The sequence below is a fragment of the Chaetura pelagica genome, unplaced genomic scaffold (assembly GCF_000747805.2).
Source record: "Chaetura pelagica isolate M959 unplaced genomic scaffold, ChaPel_1.0 scaffold67, whole genome shotgun sequence".
In the NCBI taxonomy this organism is placed as follows: Eukaryota; Metazoa; Chordata; class Aves; order Apodiformes; family Apodidae; genus Chaetura; species Chaetura pelagica.
The window spans coordinates 5,585,438-5,607,286 of NW_009954107.1; positions in this window are offsets into that span (position 1 = coordinate 5,585,438).

Consider the following 21,849-nt stretch of genomic DNA (forward strand, 5'->3'; position numbering starts at 1 on the left):
AGGAACATTATTTTTGCTGATAAACTCTCATCTGGGCAGAATCTCAGCATAACTCTTCCTGAGCTGATTGATGACTTCCTGGAGCCAGTGTTGCAGGGCAGACTACTGAATGCTGCTTCCTCCAGAGACTCTGCCAAAGCTGTTCAGGGCTGCAAATGGATTGCATACGCAGGCAGCTCAGGAGCTGCAGTATGCTGACATTCTATGGCTGTTTTTTCCTTCTCATTATGTCTAATTCTAGTCATCCAGGTACTGTGGGCTTTCCCTCCACCAATTGTCTTGGTTGCATGAACTTGCTAGGAACTGTTTATCTGACATTTATATTACCAGAATAAAAAATCACTATATTTGCATCTTATTTCGATGTAGTTGTACCCCTGCCACAAGAGTATTTTTTTCCATCTTTAATTTGGCTGATGTCCATGCTGCATCTGCTCTTTGCCTTTAAAGCAATGGTGAAACTTGAAGTTCAGATGTGTGATAAAGATCTGTATGAATGGACCTAATCAAGATTTCTTCTAGAACAAACTATGGAGATCATGCTGACCTACCCAACCAGTCATCCAAAAAATACGTCTATGGATTCAAGTAATTTATTAGTCTTGGCTTTTTTTTTAGTATTTCTTAAGTTGCTCATAATGAAACTTTCTCTTGCTAAACATAAGCTGGTGCTGTGGATTTTGATAGCTCTGTTCCACTTCTGTTCCTGTATGATTGAAATATGTTGTCGTTTTTGCTCTATAAATGTGAATCTCTTTCAGTTGACAGAGATTTTCATACTACATAGGTTGCTGCGTCCAGCATCCCATTCTGTATTCCCTGCTCTTACTCATCCCAGCCTGTTAGTGTTATATGCTGGTTTATAGAAAAACAATTTTAGCTTTTATTTCCTGTCAGATCAACTTCCAGACCAATTTACCACCCCCATCAAAAGTCTCTGAGATGCTACTGTCTAAATGTCTTGAGCTATAACATAAATAGATCTTGCAATTTGTTTATAAACAAATCTGTGCCTTTTTTGCACAGATCATAGGGAAAAAAAGCTACATTTGAGGCATTTGGAAAAAGCAGCCCCATTTTGGCCACCGCATGTTTATTCAATAGCCTAGGCTCCTTCTGGAGTGTATGATAAATAAATACATGATAGAATTAGAATTACTGTGTGAACATGTCCCATGCAAAGACAAAGGCTGTGGCAAAGCAGAACTTGAAGTCCCATCCTGTGTGATGCTTGTTTGTGCAACCCTGCTTGGAGAAAGCAAGGTTTGTTCCTCCCCAGACCCCAGCCCTGAGGGGCTGAGCAGAATGGCAAGTCTGTAGAGGTGGCTGTGCTTCTGCCCTCCCTACACCATGGTCCTGGGGTCAGCTGGGAGCCTGACCCCAGACACTGACTCCCACAGCTGGTGTGTGTGTGTATGTGCAGGAACCCCCAAGCTAAATTCCCACCTCCCCGTGTGTAGGACATGTATTTCATCACAGCCTTAGATTGCTTCCAGATGACTGGAGACAACTACAGAGAAAAGCCTGTTTGCAAAGGTGGTGATGCTGGAAAAGGGCTTTCTGCTTAGGCAGCCTTGCTGCAGACATGCTGAGCCCAATCTCCCCTCTGGGAACATGAGAGAAGGGGAGGTGAGAACTGGCAAGCCACCCTCTGCACATCTCCCTCTACCAGGGCTGTCCCTCTGCTCTGCAGCAGCCCACCCAGAAAACTATCCCTGGATTAACTCTCCTCACTCCCTACAACCTGGCAGGGAAGATGGACACCTTGGTGGCATGGGCTCTGCATCATGCCAGGGGGCTGCCATCTGCTGGTGATTATTCCTTTTTTCTTTTTTTTTTTTAATAATTTAATGAGTGAAGTTCAACAGCCTTTCACAAGTAGCCCAGGACTCTCCTCTAGGGTGATGGTGTCAAGAAGAGAATTGCTCATTGTAGCAGTTGGTGGAGGTAGGATTAGTTGACCATACAGATGTGGGACAAGGGGCAGCTGAGTAGGTGGTGTATCCAAGCAGTGAGCGTTGGAGGTTGCAGGGTGTCACAAGCTGTCTCTGAGTCAGTAGAGCCACATTGCAGCAAAAAAACCCCAAACATCCCACTCGCTTGTATAAACAGGCATATAGCCTGTGAGAAATGTGAAGCAATCCTTCCTCCCAGCTCTGCATGGATAGGGCCTCAGCTGCAGGATGGCAGATGATGCATTTCCAGAGGGTCAGGAGAAACTGCAGTGAGTCCAGAGGGCAGCAGCAGCAGAAGTCGTGTTTCCGAGACCTGTAATTAATGAAGGGGAGGCTGGATGAATTATGGTTACTGTTGCCTAAGAAGAGCAGTGGTGCAGGACCCAGCTGCAGCCTTAAGAGATGCACAAAAGCTACTACGGCTTGTCTGTCCTCCTTGGCATTAACTGAGAAGATACAAATGAAGGGACTTCGATTTCAGCCAAGAAAATTCAGGTTAAGCTTTGAGAAGAGCTTTCCCTTGCTGGACATGGGAAATGGCTCTCAGGGATAAACTCTCTGACGAGGCTGCGAAGTCATTAACGAAGTTGGTCTCTTTCTTGGGAGGGCAAGGAGGCAGCAGGCAGCCTGGCTGCTCCTCCCTGTCCTCCCCTTCCCTAGGGCACAGGATGCTCACCCTAAGGTGTCCCCATTGACTGCACTGACCCCTGGACAGAAAGCAGCACATCCATTCAACTTCTAGCTGTACTTACCTCCACTTCTTAACACCTCTCGTTCTTCCTGAAGGAGTTAATGTATTACATTACACCTAAAAGCAAAACTACACTGCTTATAATTTTGTTACAGAATGATTCTTGTGCAGAGTTGGACATTACAAGGTTCAAAAAAATTAGGTGAGGTCAGTGTTATGATTCCAGATTGTTTCTTTTCACCCCTTGGGATATATTATGCCTGGCATTTTAATGACTCCAGTTAATAATCCCATTTTTGCTCCGTGTGTTTTTTGCTCAGAACAACAATAATGTTAAAATGTGTCATTTAGAGGAGTGTTGCAGAAGAATAAACCATGTCCATCTACTTTAGAGCTTGGGAAGTTAAGAACTTCCATATGCCATGACTGCAGCTCTGAGTCATAGTGTAATGTGTGTGTTCTCAGCATGTAGAAACAGTAAAGCATTAGGGCTGATGTCTGGGAGAATTCAGCATTTGTTTCAGGTGGATTACTCAGTCCAAACCTGAAATCTTGGCAAAGCTCTAATAAGCATGACGGTTTCAGGTTAGAGCTGCTGGAAGTGCCAGAAAGCTATGAATTTCATTCATTTTCTTGAGGATCCTGGAAAGAGCATCAGCACAAAACCTTTTCATCTTTTTTTTTTTTTTTTTTTTTTTTTTTTTTTTTTGAAACTGCATTTGATAGCTACAGTTTACTTTTAGGCTGACTCTGGCACTGGGTAACCTGTGATGGGAATTCCACGGGTCTGGGGGGAAAGAACGAGAGTTTTACATGGAAATTTTAGATATCCCTGGGAAGTGGATAGGTGAATAGCAGCTGCAGTATCTGTTGGGATCTAAATTAATGGATTTTTATTAAATGTAAACACAATCTCTAAAAGTTCAATATTGAAAAAGAGAGCTCTAAGCCATTTTTCAGAAAAAGCAGCACGTGTTAAAAAAAAGCTGTTATCTGCACCTCCCAGCAAACTGGGGGTGAAAGGATGGCAGAAATCTTGCATCAGTTTGCTGAGGCTCTCTCTGAGGAAGTTTCTCTTCACAACAGTGGAAATTACTTTCTTTTACGGAAGAACGTTCTAAATCAGGGCAGCACTTCCAACCACAGGTTGATGTAGTTTGAAATAAACTAGTAGTTTTGGAATAAATTAGTCTGCTGCTTGGTTGTGTGTTTCCTATAAAAAGTGTTTTCACACAAACACTTCCTCTTTGATAAATGTATTTTCAAGGTTGTTGGTTTAAAGTTTTATTTAAAAAGCACTGTGGTGTGAAGAGTGTGGCTTTCCTCCAAAACCTAACCAAGGTGTCAGAGAGACAGCACCTTTCTCCACATGCAGATCAGATTATAAATATTTTTAATTTCTTCAACTGCAAAAACTTCAACTATTTCACATGAAAATTTTCAAGAGCAGGAGAAGGGAGGAATAACTTTTCTGAGGAGTTCTTATATAAATCTCTGAACCACATTTAATTAATATTTTAATTCGGTGCTGCTGCTACTGCTTTAGTGCCAGCCCAGCACAGATGCTTGCAAGTTTACTTCTTACTGACTTTCTTAAGCATCACTCAGTTTTTTTGTATCACTTATCTCTCTTTTTGTCCCTTGGAAGCAACTGTCCTATCATAGTGATGCAGAAGATTCTAAAATAATTTTTACCCCAATATGTCTTTGTTTAACCGTAAAATTTCAGCTTCTTTTCAAATTAGGAAGGAGGATGAATGGCAATTTTGAAAGCAAAATAGTAATTTATCATTAGGCAGCCATGAATAGCTTGTTTTGGGCAGCAGAATAACAATAATGCATTGAGAATAATTGGTCTAAATTGTGCAGTGACTTTTCTTTTTTTAAAAAGAAGTTGTTCTGAGTTGTTCTGGATGATGTGGCCTTTCTACAACTGTTTTTGCTGTTGTTGTTTTTTTTCACCTCATCGTGGCTACTCTTTGGGATAAAAATATTTTTTTCCTTTCGTTCACAACTTAGAAAATATCTTGCAGATATTGGGGCTTCCAGGAAAATCACACTGTTGTTTAGTGCATTCATATCCCATTACCATCCCTGCACCCCCCAGATCCCATGCCATGATGCTGCCTCCAGCCTGGCAGCCAGTGACACATCCCAGCAGTGTACATCACGAGCCTTTCTCCAGGAAACCAGGCATCTTGCAGTGTGCCTTATGCCAACGACAATAAAATAATGATAAGTAGCAAGCCAATGTGAGGGGGTAACTTGGGAAGCTTTCCCTGGCATGACTTCTGTGGGACCATGTCAGAGAGCAGCCAGACGACCCCCGGTCATGACACCAAGACATCTCTGTAACGCTGTACAAAGGTTTGTGTCTTTGCTCAAATGCCTTCTTATCCAGTGTTTACCCACATTTGACAACAAAAAAGTTGAATTGCTTTTTAATCTCTTCGTAAAAATGACACATTCCTGAAAAAAATCCATTAAGAGCTCTGCTAAAAGAATGGTAGAAATCAGGGGCCCATTTGCACAGTCAGGCTGTGAGTCTGGGAACTTGTGCAGTTCCTGAGCTGGCTGGCAGCCTCAGCTCTCTGTAGGAACCTGTGATGCTGCAGAAATTCCAGGAGCCCAGAGCAAGTAACACCAAAACATGTAACATTAGGCAGAAGAAAAAGAAGAAAAAAATGAAGGAAAGTGATCTTTTTCTATTTCATTTTCCTTTCCTTCTGTGCACAGCTGTCACACAGCAAGCAGGGCAGAAAGACATCAGCAAACAAGTGGAAGGTGCCTGAGATGGGTGCACACCAGTGGTGCAGGCAGTGGGAGGAGGGAAGGAAGCTGAAGGGGCTCAAGGCACAGCAAATGTCTGGGGAGGGGCAGCGTCAGGCCCCCCACCTGGCGTAGTGGCCTCGCAGAGGTGCACCCCAAACTTGTGGGTAGCAGCGATCTCCTGGGGACTATGGGTAGGTCAGGGCTCTCTGCAGCCACTTCTGCTCCCAGTTTTGAATGGGGGGTGCAAGTCAATGCACTCAGGAAGGCACAAGGCTGGTGAGAGTAGGAGGCTGTAAGGAGGCATTAACTGCTGGAAATGGCTTAACTCAGAAGAGAATGAAATGTACTAACAAGAGACAGCAAAATCTCCCAGGAAGTAGGAGTGTGGTTAAAAATATGGACTATTTCTCCAAAGGAAAACAGTGAAAGCCTCAGTGCATCCAACAGGAAGGGAGACATACCTCACCAGGGTAATGGTTAGGGTATGTAGCAGGTCTTTTCCATCTCTGACTCCTGAGAACATACAGACAGGCATGTTAACCATAATTAAGCAAACTATCAGGCACCATTTACCCAGGGGCGTTGGCTGCTCTGCTCTTCCCAGCATGATGCAATTGCCTCCATTAGGCACAGCTCCCTGAGCACAAGCATCCGTGACTCATCAGGGACTGTCTACCTGCCCAACTGCTCACAGACTCAATTAAAAAACACCACAGAGCAAAACACAGGGTCCATTTGCACTGCAGCATGCCATGGCAGCCTGGTGCATGAAGTTACCTTGTAAAGGTGTCTGGTCAGGAGGTGTGTGGTGGCACCTTCCTCCATTTGCACAGATAGATTGCATAGAGACAGATGCTGCTCCAGCCCTTCATGGAAAAAATGGGGCTTAGTAAAAAATATTACTCTCCTTGAAAAATAGAGAAAAAAAGAAGAACAAAAAGAGTGTGGAAGTATGTTAAATACTGTGCTTTTAAAAGGTTTGATATCTACTTGCTCTGAGTTCAATGTGGGTCTTTATCACTGTCTTTTTTAGTGTTGCACTCTTGGACTGCTGAATGGCAAGAGATTCCCAGTGCAATGTAGGGGATAGTGTTAAGGCTCTCGCCTAATACTTGAGATTCCTTGGTTTTACTCTCTGCTCTGATGGTCTAATCCTAGATTCATCCCAGCTAAATTTAGGCACTTAACAGCTCTGCCCGAGGTAGGAGCTTTGCTTCCTTTCCAGAGAAGGCAGGGATGACACTGGACTGTGGTGTCTCTTTGCCTTATATTTCAGAACCTGGGAAGACATCTGAGGAGGTAGGGAAGGGGCTGAAAAATATAAAGAGACTGGAAAAGAAGAGGCACTACTACCAGGCACTGAAGTGAAGGACTAGCCAACAGGTAAAAGCTGTCAATGTTAATCTCTGATGTAGAAGAAATTGTCTTTGTCAGAAAAGGGTAAAGAGGATGATTACGTTCAGGGTTGTCAGGCATGTTGATGTGACAGTCATGGGGAGAAGGGCAGGAAACATTTATTTAGAGACCAGTACAGTCTGTTCCTTCATGCACCAATGCTGTGTACCAAGTAACTCGTCAGGATCTGAACAGTGTCAGACTTCCCTTATAGGCTTGTTGGGTCAAAGCTTGGTATCTTTGTAATAATTTGTAAAAAAGCTCACAGGCCAGCTTGGCCACTGGAAGAGGCTGGGAGAATGGGGTGAGCCATGTTGAGGGAAAGGAACTGTTCACAGAGATGCCCATAATGGTGCTGCTTGGTACATCAGAATACACTTGCAAGTGCCTTCATGAAAGAAAAGACATTTTAGACTGGCAGATGTTGTGACAATTATTTTTCATGTGTTTGTGCATGCCAGCATTAGAGTAGATGTGGAATTTAGGAGACTATTGTATGTGTCTGCATGTCATCATCAGAGGGTGCAGAGAAAAAAATAAATAGATTCCTGTAAAAGGATGTTAATGTAGTGCAGCCAGCTGGAGTTTTGGTTTTTTCGGTGGGTTTTATTTTTTTTGAGAGTACATCAAATATGTTATTACATGACTGTGGTAAAAAGCAGTGGACTCTAATGACCACAACAAATTAATCCTTACAAAAGCTCTATGAGTCGTCTCATTGCTATTGCTGTTGGCAGAGGTCTTCAAAGGGAAAGAATGAAGTAAATGCAAGGTGTTTACATTAGCATTCCAGACATTTGATAACGAACAGCCCCTGGAGATGCACTTGTTCCCACCATCTCCTCTGGAGCACATCACCAATGAGGAGCAGACAAAGTGCTGCACTGATATTGAGGATGACTGTTGACTTTTAGGAAATGTTGAAATGTTGTAGATTTGTTATGGCTGTTGATACTGCTGCTTTCCTCCATTTCTGGAATAAGAAGCCTGAGGGATTGCAGTGTGTCTACAGCACATCTTATTGTTTGCATCTTAGTGGATTTTGCCTCGACTATACAAAAGAGGTTTATATAAAACAAATTACAAGAAGGTGTCTCTTTCCGCTAAAGCTGTGACTCTAAATAGAAAAGGCAAAAAGGAAAGATTGGTAAAAAAGTGGAAAAATTAAACATGCATGGCATCTTTCCTCTGGCAGACCTGGATTCCAGAAACTACACCAAAAGGCTATCTTCCTCTCACACTGTCACTATTCTGTTTCTCTACATTTTTTACACTTTATTTACCATTTGGTAATGTCTTTCCCATTCCTAGGATGAGTTGCCTGGAAGTCTTGCTGTTGGATTAAGAGCAAAACCAGATTCAGAAGAAAGCTCTTTCTTAGTGACACAGCATGTGAAACTTCCCACTAGCCTGTGACACTCGATGAAGATTCCACCTTGGGAGAGAGCTGGTTTTTGAGCAGCCACGGGACTGATTGCCCCTTCCTGGATTGCTAGATTTTCCCTTGAAGGGGAAACCACAAGCATTTTCGTTAAGCCTGACAGGTGAAGAGGGCATCCTGCTAGTCAGTGCCCGCAGTTACCCAGTCACCCTCCAGGCAGCTGCATCCTGAACACTCCACATTGCTTTAACTTGGTCACTTAATTGGCCAGAGGTGCAGGCTAAAATTAACCCTCAGCTTCCTGAGCTTGTCTGCATTTTATGAAATAAAGACGCTTTGGGGAGCTCTGAACTGTGGATGTAGTCCAGAGGGTGCAGGGAGCAAACACCTGAGAAATCCCCCCCTGATTAAAGTGAGTCTGTGTGAGCAAAGTTGTCACTTCTGTGAGGATTTTGAGTAGGTCACTTTGCTGTGCTTCTCCCTGCTGTGAGTCCCCAGGTCTTATTTTAAAGGTGGGATAAAATAAGTGGCCAAGGCCTGGGGTGACTTGCCCAGGGTACCTTGATACATGATTTTGTCAATCAAGGTGGGAGCAGACATGTTTTTTCAGGGTACCTACTGCCCCAGAGGGCTGATGTGTTCCTCAGTTAATGCTGCTTGGGAGAAGTGGTGTTGGTGCAAGAAGCATGCTGGACCTAATGAAAAGCAACCATACAAGCAATGGGAGATATTTCTATTTAATTTATTTACTCATCAGCTCCCAGAATTGCTAATGGTATTGTTTGTATATGGATTCAGGGGAAGCCCGGGGGGAGGGGGTTTTCCACCAGGGCAGGGATGCCATTGAAGTGAGAGGAAGTCTCATCTGGAAAAGGTGTGTGTGTGTGTGCTGAAAAACACCAAGCTAATTGCTCAGCTTTTGAAAAGGGGGGTGGAGGGAACCTGAAGACTATGACCACTTTCCCGGGAAATAACACCCTTGATCCCAGAGACACACCCCATCACATGTAACTAGCTGTTAACCAGGTTATTTACTAAGTTCTGTGGCCTTTTCCTCATCATTGAGAATTTTTGAAATAATGAGATTTTTCAGTAAAAGAGATGTGTTTAGTTCAAACTGGCATTAACTCAGTGAAGTCCTCTGGCCTATGTGATAAAGGATATCAAACCAGATAGTTGTGCCAGTTCTTCTTTTGATTATGAATTTATTCGCATTTTCTCCAAACAGATAGCTGGATTTTTTTTTTCTCAGATTGCAAAATATGTTCTGTATTATTTAAAAAAAACAAACTGCTGTGCAGTTTTTACCAGTTTTTAACAGGAATGGATTTTTCTGTGAAGTGAATTTCCACCTCCTCCTCTGCCTCCGCTCCAGTTTGTGAATTGCTTTCCAATTTCAAATACTTAATAGGAGGAATTTTCAGTGATTTATATTCTGGGCTGGAGTCATAGATTTCAAGATATTTGTGATCCATTTTATTGCAGCAAGATTCTTTCCAGAAATGTTATACTATGTGTTGCTGTTTTGTGATTGGGACATGTGGTAACTCTACTTCAAGAACCAGTCAATGCCAGATTCCACAATACATTTCTATGTTTTTGTCCATATAGATTAAAATTAGAAACATCTGCCCTCTTTTTTTAAGTCGTTGAAAAGAAATATTATAAACACAAACTAGTATAGATAGTAGAAGTGGATGCACAAGAGTGAAATAAAAAGATCCATGTGGAAGTATACTCTGCAGTTTATTAATAAAGAAGACAAATTATTAACTATCATTTACTAGTAATAAAAATTGAAATTTAATATTCTGCATCTCTTTAGGAGTCATCACTGCTCATCTTGTGACCATCTGTCTACACAGAAGGTTATTATCAGCTTCCAATCTCTGAAATCAATTGCAATTTTTTACCTTTGTTGAAGCTTGCAGCTGTTTTTTAAAATAGTCAGTCAAATATAATATTTTGGAACTTCTTTTTCTCTTTCAGAATATCTTTATTACTTTGTTCTTCTTTAGACCCTCTTTGGACCACCTACCTGTTCACCAGGACACATTCTTCCCTTTGGTTCACCTTTTGTCAAGCCATAGCCTGGTAGAGCAGCTTCAGCATTACTAATGGAAAATTCTTCCAGACCCTAAAAGTTAAAATAAGAAAGATGTTACCAGTAGGTTAATATAAAGAAAAAAACAATGTATTTTGCTTAAAGAACAACAGGCAGGATGAACAAATTCTTAGAACTTGCTGGATGCAAATTTCTCTACAAGCTCACAGGGACTCCTCTCAATAAAGGCAACCAAGTTCCTGTCACTTTTATTGTACTGGGGTGTATCAGCTCCATGGGATAAACTTTGCAGCATCCTTGCTCTGAGCACTTGGAAAGCATTCCTTTATGTCTTAGTTTTCAGCATTCCTGTAGGTTAGGAATAATCTGTCTCTCTTTTTCTCCCCTTCATAATGCTTACAGAGAGAGAGATCACTTTCCTTGAGTGCTTGTTATAGGTATTTTTTTGGAAAACAGCATGCATTTTTCTAAATGCTGTTGGCTGATAATATGACAAGAATATATCAGTGCTATACCCTTAGATTAACAACTCTCAGTCTAAACAAAATTGAGAGAGTAAGGGTTGAGTGAAGTATTTTAGTTCAAACTTTCTTAATGAACCTAGGCAGTGATCTGATATGTTTTGGAAAAAATGGGTTTATCACAGCAAATTATTTCTATTGAGGAAAGAGGGGACATAGTTTTAAAACTCTCTGTATCATCTTTAAAATATCAACAAAATATTTTACAACTAGGAATTATTTTGTTTCAAAATGCTTTACAAATGTGGACACAAATATTTCACCTTCCTAAGTGAAATGATTTGGGGGGGCTACTGAAATTTTTTTTTAATAGCCATTTTTTCTTAAATTGTAATGATGCTGAAATATTTTTTCAGTTTTGTTTCTTATTTTGCTTGGGTAAGGTTTGTCCTGTCCTGTCCTTGTTCCCTATGTGATTTTTCTCTGACCCTGCTGCATTTGTGTATGCTCCTGTAACTGAAAGGTAGGACACAGTGCCACAGACTTTTGTAAAGACCCAAGGGGTAATATTATTCCAAAAGTGCTGATCAGATTCAACAGATAATTTACATGGAATTTCCACTTGATAATATATGCCCTGCCCTGCTCCTAATACGTCCTTAGGTACTCTGTACTTGTTGGTGTGCGGGGGCTGCCACAGCCAGCATGGACTTTCCTTTGCTTTTATAGCAATTTTAGTTGTCAGTGATCATGACAGGAATAGACAAACTGAAACAGAGCAGTTGTAACCGTCTCATGAAGATTCAACACGACGGGAATGTCAAGAGTAGGCTGGCTTGTTTTTGGGAGCACTATCAATGCGCCCTTCATCTCATGGGAACAGTTGTGCCTTTGTTTCTGTGGTGCTGTTTGTTGGAAGATGAGTGAATAAGAGACCATTGATTTTATTTTATTAATTGTTTTTAAAACTTAATTTCCTGAATCTCACGTGTCCTTTGCCTGGTACGTCTCTCTCTGAAGTGTAAAAATAGTGTGTCACTTTGCTTTTTACCTATGCAGGGAGATGAAAAGCAGGGTTGGGGGGAGCAGTGAGTACCAACCTTGTTGGTACCAATGGCTAATTTTATCTGGTGACTTAGTAAATGAGGCTCTTCCTCGGCAATGCCAGGGAGCATCACTGCTAGGTTCCCAAGCTTCTAACAACCAGACGCTTGTTGATGAAGGATAAGGTAATTTCCAGATGATGGGTGGCAAGTGCCGTAAAAATAATGGTGGCAGAAGAGCTGATGATGGGCGTGGTCTGCTAGCAGGTTGTTACCACAGTTGTGCTCGGTTGACATCTGAGGTAGGTCTCACGGATAGAAGAAGAAGGGGAGGTGGAGGAAAACAGTGAATTACTGACAAAGTCTGTTCTCATTGTTTGTATGTTTTCATTCAGTTCTCCCAAATAGCCCAGACTTTGCATGACAGATGGTTTATTGTTTCCCTCCTTTAAACTGCTAAGAAATTTCTGAGCAGAAACATGCAGCCTTCCTTTCAGAAAGGCACTTTGCAACATCCAGGCTCTGGCTGTGAAGGACTCGAGGTCTGAGTCATATAAACTATATGAGGGAAAAAAGCAGTGAGGCTTGATGTGTAGCATCCAAAATTCCATTCAGCACTCTTCAACTTTAGTCTGGGGTTCAGAAAGTGTGGCAACTTCCAGATACTGTCAATATTAATACATAAACCCCTTTCTTTTTTGGTGTTCAAGTGCTCATTTAAACCAATGAAAATAATGACTGGAAATACAACCTTCCTGCAGAAAAGTGGCATTTCAAGTTCATAGCCCATACAGCCACCCAGTAAGAAGAAACACAGCACCATTAGAAACATCCAAAATGAAAGTTATCCTTTTGTTTAACAGTAAAAAAGCTAAGTTAGCTTATTTTGATCTTTGAGGTGGGATTTATTCAAATACTTAAAAAAAAACCTATATGTGAATATAAACACATCATCATGATGAAAATAAAGGAAAAGATTAAAAGTATTTCAGCTTGGATATTGGTAAAAGTCTGGTCTTCACAGAAAGCAGTAAGTGGGTAGCTAGACAACCAGAAGCCCTAAAATACAGGAATGGTATTTTTAATTAAAAATGCTTATTTTAAGTCATCAAATACATGGTGAGAAAATTTCTTCCAGAATTCTTTCTGCTGTAATGTAAGACAAAACTTTGGCTCTGGCTATTTCAGTTCCTGCGTAATATTTTACTGGATGTGCCATCACTTTTATAGCACATCCTGTAGCTTTAATTCATTGCATGGAAGCTGAATAATCTTTATGTATATTTGTGAATATTGCAGCAGGCATAAAATAATATTGTGCTTAGTAACAAGTTATTCCTTTATTTATTTTATTTGAAGATATTATTAATCTTGCAGGCCAGGTTTGATTAACAATAAATTTGTTTGCAGTTCTCATGCATATCCAGTATCTTACAGAAACATGGAAGAAGGTGCTGGAAAAAAACGTAGCCATGTGTGAACTTGCAGAAGTAAACAGTAAACAAACCTTACATTTCTGCCTAAAGGGTAAAAGAAAATGTGTCATGCCTCCAGCCTATCATTTAAAAATTTGGTGACATGCCTGTAAATACAGAAGAAAAACCTTCCACAGATGGACCTGTAAGAAGGTAAAAGGGGAGAGTGAAAAAAAACCAAACAAAAACCAAAAAACAATGCCAGTGAACAGAGAACTCTCGAGCAGATTGATGTAGACATTAGGTCTTGATGCAGACTAGACCCCTAAGTATTTAAAGCTGAATCATGCAAAGTGCTTCTGAAAATAAGGCTACTTATTTCCTCCCATAAATCACTTGGCAGCTTTCAGCCCTTCTACAGTAGCTGAGACTCTGCCTCCCTCAAAGTCAATGGGGCGTTACCCTGGCTCTCTTTGGGTCAGGTTTGCACTTGCATGTTGGTGCTAAGAGCACTTCTGACAATGAGAAGGAAAAACGTTCCCAGTCACTTTCTGTCTCGGTGTTAGACCTTTGAGTGCAGTAAGAGCCTTTGACCTTTTCTGTTTTCCTGTGAAGAGCCATCACCTGATAAGCCCTGGGGCTTTTTTTTCCTCTCTTTTTGGTTTTCTGTAATGATTACTGTATCAATTTCCCCAGACTTGAATGAAATAAGGAGAGATGTCTTGGTGACCAAATCTGGTGTGGCTTTCTTATTAACTATTTAAATGTGGCCAGGAAAGGGAGTAGGATTTGCATTCAGCAAATAAGGGGAAGCTCACAAGCTCTTACTTTATTCTTTCCTTGCTTGGAGCTGCACAACAAGAATGATTTATTTGCAAATGAATTACTTTAATAATAGCTTTTGAGCTACACAGAACATAGATGATTTTGACCCCATCTCTGCAGCTGTAAGAGCGTGGGTGTGGTTGCCTGGTGCTCGGCCAGGAGGATACAGTTTAAGGGGGTGGATAAAATAACATTTACACTTACAGTAACTGTTTAAAAATGTATTTTTAGTTCTGCCAAATCCTTCACATTCATTTTGGGAATCCAGCTTGTTAGGGTTGCCAACACTCAACTCTTCTCACCGTAGTTTTTTTGCAAGCTATCTCCTCCTGCCAGACTCATTTCACTGCAACAGCCTCTTTACAGAGTGTGAGGTTCCACCAGCCTTGCTCTGCACATGGTTACAGTGGGACAGTCCCAGCCAACAGCCCTGCCTGAGCATGCAGTGACCGAGCCTGGCCTGTGAGACTCAGCGTGGAGGGGGAACACAGTCCCAGAGGAAGTGTTCCACTTACAGCTCTATTTGTATCTGCTGCAGCAAATGCTCCCAAGCCAAGCAAGGTCAGACATTTGCTGAATCCTTCAGGAAACATGAAGTGGAGAAGACAGAGCCTTGGAAGCTGGTGCTCCCAAGTAGCAGAGACCATGGGTATCAGGCATCTGGTTTAAAAAAGATGTGGCATGAGGCCTTGGCCACTTTGCAGACTTGCAGCTGCTTTTCAAAAAGGAACAAGTGTTCGCTGAAATAGCCAGACAGTTCCAGCTAGAATAACTCTCCCTGCATTCCTCCTATGGCAGCACCCTGTCTGCGGACACCAGGTGATCCTGCATGGTGGCTGGCACAGGCTGGCACAGGCTGCCACATGCAGAGTTTTGATGTGCTAAGTCCTTGCAGGCCTCATCTGATCACTGCTGTGCTGAGCAGGGCTGAGGGTGGGATGTGGTGCAGCAACACTCCTGAATAGGAAGTGCAAGGCATTGTTTATAGCCAGGAGTAGCAATAGCTTCCAACAGCATTATGTGAGCAGTGCTCATCTGTGTAGATTGATGGATTATAATATTTTGTTAGGCAAAGAACCCAAGCAAGGTGGCTGCTATTGCAAAGAAAAGTGTTTTGAAGAGTTTGCAGTCTCTGCTGGTAGAAGATCCATGTTCACAGCTGATCCATTCAGCCCACTTTTTAGGACTACTCATGGAGTCCCTGCTGACACCAACCTACCACCCAATAGCATCCATGACTAATGAATGCCTACTGTTGCTGTGCCATGCTGGGGAATGTTTCACGGAGCTTAAGACCTGAGAGACCACTGTCTGCCCTGTTTACATTAAGCCATCATACCTCATTCACTTTGTTTAAAATATGGGTTTTTCAGACCAGCATCTAGTGTTGAACACAGAAGAGGTGTAGAATCAACTCTTCAGTGACTTCTTCTTGTGACTAACTGCCTTCTCCTGTTAAGAAAGAGTCAAGCTTCTGCCTTGAATTTGGCTAGGGTTTTTTTCAGATTAAAAAGAGGTGTTATTTTCACATAGTCTGAAATACCTTTTCTCTAGTAAGTGTACATGCATGTCCACAGTGTCATTAAGTCAACCTTATTTTGCATCTGGCTTCTGCAGTGACAAGATTAGTGATCTTCTTCTCCTTTTGTCCATCATCTTCTCTGACCTAACATATTTGGGATACTTTACTGATTTCAAACAAATTTGAAAGGGCATAGAAGTCTCAAAGAGGAGGGTTCATGCTGGTCTCATGATAAAGTGGCCTGGTTAGAGAAGAGAGACCCAGAGAAGGGAGAGCTCAGCTGTCACACACTGTCAGGCAGCACTGGGCCAACCAATCAGTGTGAGTGTATTTACAGGCTTCCTGCAGCATATATTGTCTCATCTCTAGTCTAGACCTCTAGATAGGTCATGAGAAGCACTGAGATATTTCCTTCAGTTGTGTTTTCCTCAAGCCCCTTTCCACCCAAAACTGATACAATTCAGGCATTAGGAATTCTGTTCTTCATGGAACATTTTCACTTCTATAAAATTAATTTTTTTGAAACTCATTTAGCTTTCCACTAAATGGCATTTTCTTCTGCCCTCAAGTCCTCTGTGTCTTCTTGTCTTTCTCTTTTACTCTCTCCACCTAAAGTATGAATATCAGGCTGTGTGTAACAGTCTATTGTTGATCTTAACAGAGCCATGTTCGTACCCTTAATTTCTTCTTTCTTCAAAACTGTCCAGCATTTCTTGCTGCAGCTTAGAAATGTGAGTGTTGCTTATGAACTCAAACTTGTCTCTGTGGCTGATGATTGCTAACTTAGCACCTGCTCAGTTCTGCAGACAGAGGCTGTGATTCCTGTTCCTGACAACATGGCCATGCTTGGCTCTGTCTCTGGTATAAAGTGTGAAGTTTTCCAGATCACTGTATATGGCTACCATGCCATATAAAAATCACTCTCAGCACTGCAGAAAGCTCTTAGTCATCTTAGTCTTAGCTAATAATTCCTTTTTTATTTACTTCTACTGATGTAAAATACCATGGTGTCTCTTTTCAACAGAGTACATAGCAACATAAGTGAAAAAAAGAACGTGTGAGAGATGTCAATTATGTCATTGATAAACTGCTTGTATAGTAGCATTGAGGACACTGTAACAATCTTTTGGAAGAAGTCCATTCAGCTTCCATAATCCACTGATCTTCAGTAACTCTGCAACAGGGAAAAAGGTGGTGACTTGCCTGAGTTCCTACATACATGGTGACACATGGTGATCATTGCCCTCAGGGACATTGCATATAGACTTTATGCTCATATAAATTTGCATTTAATTTCATTTTTAATTACATTTCCACTATCAGGAGAATACTCTTAACAAGCTTAGGTTCAATGAATAGATTGGATATATCACTGCGTAGACAAGAAAATGCTCTCAGAATAGATCTAGATTGTTTTTCCTTTAAAAGTTTTGAAATTATATTTTTTATGGGGAACTCTGGCGTTTATTTTTAAAGGAAATTAATTATAAAAATCTTCAACATCTTTAAATATGTGAATTTTCTTTTTTTTTCTCTTCACAAGTTTTTATTAAAGCCTTGACCAACTTCAAATGATTCAAACACTGAAACTTCCATTCAGTATCAGCCCAGCATTTATAGAACCATTCAGCCAAAAATCTGGAAGACATTGAATAAACTCTGCCCCAATTTTTAGTATTTGTAAGTCTGTTTAATCAGGCTGTTGAAGGAAACATAAGACTGTAAAATTGTGTAGACATTCAAATAAATGAAAATTAATTGTGAGGAAAGTTTTCTATCTCCATTCACTAAACAAATACAATCCACAAAATGTGCTTAAGGTACCATTCAAAGCAAGCAGTTGGGTTTATATTATTTTAATTAGGAGTTGAAAATACAACTTTCGGATCCAGTCCAACATCTTCAGTGTACACAGAGTGTTTCCAAAACACACTTCTAAATATTTGGGTTTCAAATCTGGCTTAAACACCACAATTTGGTGAGCTGTTCTAGTCTGGGACTAGTAAACATGCCTAGAACTTGCTGGATTTCTCCCAGCAGATAAATCATCATCCGTTTACTTTTAACGTTGTCTGGATGGTCAGACTGTCTTGCAATCTTTGTCTCCTGGATAACATGCGATGCTGTCATCGCACGGGAACCTGGAAAGATTTTCAGTTGCAATAACTATGTTAGAGTGAAGTTTTTGTGAAAAATCTTCCTCGTGGCTACAAAAGAGGTCAGCTTCCCTGAAGGCAAATTTTAACAGCAGTCTGTATGATTTTTTATGTATCACCCCTGCTGAATTTTGAAAGAGATAGAGTGCCTGATTTTGTATGTAAGAAAGATCTTTGATCTACATCCATATCATGAATAATATATTTCTGGCTTCCCAACACACAACAACTTTATAGGTAAAAACAAACTGGTATGTGTGCGGGTACAGGACAGCATGAAAATGTCAGCTTTTGTGGTTACGTTGCCCATGGATTTTAATGGTAAAAAAAGACCTTTTCATCCATGTGCAACAATTTTTCAGTTGTTAACAGGACAGGTGGACATCTGAACATGAAGTTACTCCATGCTGTGCATAGACTGAAACATTTTGTGCTGCTTAGAGAGGGAGATAATTTTTTTTTCCCCTACGTTACTTGTCAGCCTTGTTGATTTTTAATTTTTCTTCCTGTGCTTTTCTCTTGCCTTTACCATCCCAAGGCATGCTAACACTTTCAACTTAATACTTCACACTTGTTATCACTCTTACTATAAAGAAAAAGCCCCTTTTCACAGTATCATAGAATCATAGAATCATAGAATTATAGTCATAAGATGGTTTGGGTTGGAAGGGGCCTTAAAGACCAGCTAATTCCAACACCCCTACATGGGCAGGGACACCCTCCACTAGACCAGGTTGCTCAACACCCCAACCTGCCCTTGAACTCCTCCAGAGAGGGGGTATCCACAACCTCCCTGGGCAACCTGTTCCAGCATCTCACCACCGTCACAGCAAAAAAATTTTTCCTAATGTCCAACCTGAATCTCCCCTCTTTAAGCTTCAACACTGTGCTAGCCAAGATGTCTATTAGTTTTGAAAAGCTCTGTATTTGCCAAACCTTGTGGAGATTTTTATTTCTGAAGGGTGTAAAGAGCTTCTCAGGTGCAGGCAACACTATGGATAGGTGCATCTGAGCATGGCAGGCATCTCATTGCATCTTCATCCACAAACATACTTGGGACAAAAATCTGCTAAGACACCAGCCTGCTGTCCTAAGCCACCATATCTCTTCTAGATAGGAGCTTCTTGTCCTTTCTGCTTTTTTGGCATCTCTGAAAATACTTGGAGACCACATGCTCCCTCTTTCCTCTTGCTGCACTTACTGCAGGTAAGAAGGGTTGTTTCATGGTCACAACTGGGCTCTTTGAACCCCGGCTTGTTTTGTCACCTGAAGACATTATGACATTGTGTATCACTCTGAAAAAGGTCTGACCAGGAGGGCCTAGTCTCAGAGGTCTGCAAGTGGGTATCAGAGGGAGCTGGAGAGGGAGGGAGGGGGGTATCCAAGCTGTAAGGAAAGCTGAGAAATGGAGCTGAGTCACAAATTTCTGATGAAACTGCTTCCAAGTTTCACTGACATTCTTTCCCAGCAGGGCAGCAGGCAGCAGGGCTCCTCTCTGGGAGCTGTGCAAAGCTCCCTTGCTGGCTGGAGAGTCTTGCTGGCTGGAAGGAAGAAGACATATCTGTTTAGTCTTACTCTGGCTGACAAGATCACTACTGTACTGACTTCTTGTAGTTGTAACAAAGTCCTTTCATCCAGCAGAGGGGATGTAAGATCTGATCTCTGGTGGGCTGGGTTTCTTCTCTTGGTGTGCTTTGTGTAAAAATCAGAGAGATTTTCCTTGGCTTTTCATTGTGGTACAGCTAGCCTGGTTGTTACATGGCACTTTTTAAGAGCTTTTTATAATCTCAGCTGAGTTAAGGGTTTGGGTGGGGGGTGGTGAAAGGGGCAGGGAGGGAAGCCTGTTTCATATTTTGCCACACAAAAATAGTATGTTTATCCTTCATTAGATTAAAAAAAAATATATATAAAAATTGTTTTAATGTGGGTTGAGTCCAACAGGGGAATTCTTCAGGTTACCAGATTTACAAAGTGCTCTTCCTGAGTGGTTAACTGTTCCCATATTTGTAAAAAGGAAGGGAGAGGAAGTTACCAAATAGGTTTTGAAAATTACCCTGGACATTAATGGTTGTTTTCTGTTTGTTTTTTTCTTGTTCTAATTCTAATAAAAGTTACTCAAGTCACACTTTTGTGCTGCTCTCTTCAAAATGACTGCTCTGGAAAACAGAACAATGTCTGGAACGTTTGTATGGAGCTGGTCTGGTTTGCATTACAAAGCATTTTTGTATCATAAAGCTCTGAACCAGGTCTTTACCTCCACCATTAAACATGAAGGGACAGAAACTCAGCTGGTCTATGTTGGCTTAGCTTCATGCTTTTCACTGCTGTGAAAAAGTTAAGATTTGACCCTTTGCAGTAAGATTCCTCCTCTGGAGGTTTATCTTCCTTCGGTTAAGCAAATAAATCCTGATATATACAAAAAAAAATATATTCAGCTTTGTTTAACTCATGGAAAAAATCATGTTTGAGGTAAATTGCAAAGGCAAACATTGCTCTACATGCAAGTCTGCAAGCAGCAGGACAGCACAGTTCTGTGATGCTCTCTGCTTGAGATTATGCCCCATGGCATGGATAGATAGATAGATAAATTAAATAGCAGCTTAGAGAATGTGCAAGTAATTTAATTTTAGCTTAAGCCTGCATGTGTAATAAAACATGCCACTCTCCTCTATGCAGCCTCCCAGGAGCCCAGGTGCAGGTTCCTGGCATGTGTGATGAGCCCAGAGCTGGTGACATACCCCTCAAGGCCTGGTGTCACTGGCCTTGGCTCCTGGCCACTCTGGCAGAGGAGGTCCCATTGGCCAGGCATAGCGAGGGCTGAGCTGGGGATGACTGCAGTGGTGGTGAGGCCTGGGCCCTGGCACAGCAGCAGCTTGCTTCTAACAACCTCAGAAAGCCTACTGATTTATTTGTGAGTTTATGTTAACCAGCCCCTAAGTGTCAGCTAAAAATAACAGAAGGGCCAGCCTTGCAGATTGGTGGCAGCCACCTTGGTCATATGGTCAGGGCTGGAGCTTGATTCTTATTTCTGCTCTGCAGCTCTGTGAGCTGACAGAGGGCCACATTTTTAGATGCATGAACATAACAACAGTCCAGGATGGAAGCAACAAGCTTCTGAATATCAGGCTTGGCATTTACTCATGTCATCAGGCTCCCTGGTCACTTCAGAACTCTCCCCCTAACTTTCTCATGCAGTTACCCACACAGCAAGTAGCTGCTACCCTTTATAGGGCTTTTTCTTTATGTGACCTAATTATTTTGCTGGCTTCTGGAGGATTTTTTGGGGTCTTATGCTGTCTTTTATTGAAACCCATCCCAGCTAGGTCGGATTGCAGTAGTGTGGAGGCCAAGCAGAGCACTACAGAGCCATCCAGAGGCTCTGAGGTCTCTGCCGAACGGCAGGAGACTGCGTGGGCATGAGTGGAGTGGACAATTAGCCTTCAAAAAAGAAAAGGTAAAACCAGGAAAAAATATTGTTTGGGATGCCTGCTCTGAGGCTCTCTGGAAGGGATGAGGTGGTAGCTGTAGATGCGGTTATTCCATGAGCCAAACCAAGGAGGCAGGAAGCTCCCATCAATTGCCTAGTGGTGGAGCCCTCAAAAAGGGTTTCTGCCTCATCCTGTCCTTTCTAGCAGTGAAGAAAAATGTGCAACCTTTAAAGTGGTAATTTGGAAAAAAATGTAAGCAAAGTCTATGTAAGCAAGGACTGGAGAAGTGCTGCTTGTCTTTGGCTTGGTGCAACTGTTTTTCATGGATGGGCTCCTACACTGTCAGCAGAAACACTACACCCTGTTGGATGGGACAAAATCCTAGAGAAAAATCCAGCTTGGAGTAAGAAAAAGGAAACCAGTTTAGGAATAAACAGCACCAGTAGGTCTCAATGGTACCACCACTTTCCTGCTTGTTATGGGGGTTTTCTGGTGCTCATTTTAAGTAATTCAAGCTTGAAAGTTACTCTGCATAGGCTGGCAATTCTGGCCACCAGCCAAGACATCCTACTCCACATATAAATATGGTCTTTTCCCAGGATAATGGAAGTTTTGCATATCACAGTTTTGTACTGAAAGCAGAAGGAGTCTTGTTTAAGGTTGGTGGGAATAGTTACACTTCAGAAGAGGTGAGGAAATGAACTGCACTGGCAAGGTCCATACAGTGATGTATATACCTT